The sequence below is a fragment of the Bidens hawaiensis genome, unplaced genomic scaffold (assembly GCF_021521415.1).
Source record: "Bidens hawaiensis isolate Kalapana, Puna unplaced genomic scaffold, B.hawaiensis_p1.1 tig00011409_1, whole genome shotgun sequence".
Taxonomy (NCBI): Eukaryota; Viridiplantae; Streptophyta; class Magnoliopsida; order Asterales; family Asteraceae; genus Bidens; species Bidens hawaiensis.
In genome coordinates, this window is record NW_027491888.1 from 99,913 (window position 1) to 102,071 (window position 2,159).

Consider the following 2,159-nt stretch of genomic DNA (forward strand, 5'->3'; position numbering starts at 1 on the left):
ACCAATCTTCACGGGTATTATGGCTTCCGTGCCGTATGTTTAGCTGAAAGGGGTCTCTCCATGACTAATCTTGGGAATGGTCCCGTGTGCCCACAAAACATGGGGCAACTCATCTACCCAAGAATGTTTTTGTCTACCCAAACGATTCTTGATACCCTCTACAATGCTCCGGTTGGCTCTTTCAACCTGCCCAGTGTCTTGGGGGTGTGCGACAGACGTAAAGATCTGTCTAATTTATAATTGCTCGCACCAATATGGGAATACGCCCCCGGTAAATTGCCTTCCATTATCACTTACAATGGTATGAGGTAGCCCGAATCTGCAAACGATATTTTCCCATACGAATCTTTCCACTTGCTACCTAGTGATGTCGTGAGGGACTTTGCCTCCACCCATTTCGTGAAGTAATCAATAGCAACTATTAAAAACCTTGCTTTTCATGTACCTTCAGGGACGGGCCCAACTAAGTCTATTCCCCACTTTTGGAAGACCAGGATGAGCTGACTGGGATAAGGTTTAACTTCCGCTGCCTGGTAATGGGAGCGTAGATCTGGAAGCTATCACATCATTGTATCTCTTTTAGTGCACTCAGAAACATCGTCGGCCAGTAGTACCCGGCTCTCATGGCTTTTGCAGCCACCATCTTTGCCCCCATGTGCATCCACAAATCCCTTCGTGTATTTCTCGTATCACATACTCCGCTTCCGACTGGCTGACACACTTGAGGGAGGGGACTAGGTATGATTTCTGATAAAGGCCCCCCTCGTTCATTTCATATTGTAGTGCTCGTACTCGGAGACGACGCACTTCCTGCTTATCCCCTGGTAAGACTCCATCACACAAATACCGTATAATTGGGGTCATCCAATTCTCCTCCAGTGTTTCCACACATGCCACCTCGGCCTCCTCTATGGACGGTTTGCGGAGCGTTTCCACCCTAACATCTTTTGCCAAGTGATCGAAGGCAACAGATGCTAACTTACTTAAAGAATCAGCTTTTTTGTTCTGGCCCCGATAAACGTGAAGCACCTCAACTACTTGGAAATCTATCATTAATTCTTTTACTTTCTTTAAGTATTCTATCATTTTTGGATCATTAGCCTCGTAATCCACTTTCACTTGATTGGCCACCAGCAGGGAGTCAACATGAGCCTTTATCCATCGTACTTTTATCTTACGGGCCATCCTTAGCCCCGCCAATAGTGCCTCGTACTCGGCTTCATTGTTCGTGCTGGGGAAGTCTTGCCGAACGGCATACGTCAATTCGATACTCTCGGGGTTAATTAGAATCCGAGCGGCCCCGCTTCCATCTTCATTGGAGGCTCCATCGATATAGAGGGTCCACATGGGCTCGTCCGTGTATTCTGGGATCCTTTGGCTGGGATCAGTCATGAGTCTTTCTTGACTATTATGCCAGTCGTCCTCTCCTGGTACATTCTCCGTGATGAGATCATCCAGTACCTGCCCCTTAAAGGCAGTACATGGTTTGTACTCGATGTTTTGATCACCTAACTCGATGGCCCATTTGGCTAATCGTCCCGAGACCTCCGGTTTCATAAGAACCTGTTGTAGGGGCTTGTCAGTCAGCACCCTGATAACGTGGGCTTGGAAGTACCACCTCAGTTTTCTGGCCGTGTAGATGAGTGATAGGACCAGTTTCTCAATGGGCGAGTACCTTTCTTCCGGGCCCTTGAGCGGGCGGCTAACAAAATATATGGGAATCTGCGCTTCCCCCCTTTCTACCATAAGTACCGAGCTAATGGTACGCTCGTTTTGAGACAGGTAAAGTACTAATACCTCCCCAAGTAACGGCGATACAATGATGGGGAGCTCACATAAATGATCCTTTAACTCTTGGAAGGCCTTGTTGGCTTCAGTATCCCAGCAAAACTTGCTTTTCTTCATGCTTCTTCTTAGAACACCCATAAACAGGAGAGTTCGCTCGGCAACGCGGGATAAAAAACGGTTGAGGGCTACTAGCCTTCCATTCAGTCTTTGTAGTTCTTTAATATTCTTTGGAGGTTCCCTCTGTAGTAGCACCTCAACTTTCTTGGGGTTTGCTTTGATCCCTTCCTTGTTTACCAGAACCCCCAGAAACTTCCCTTCTTCGACCCCAAACAAACACTTCCCTGGATTAAGTTTCATGTTAGCTTTCCTTA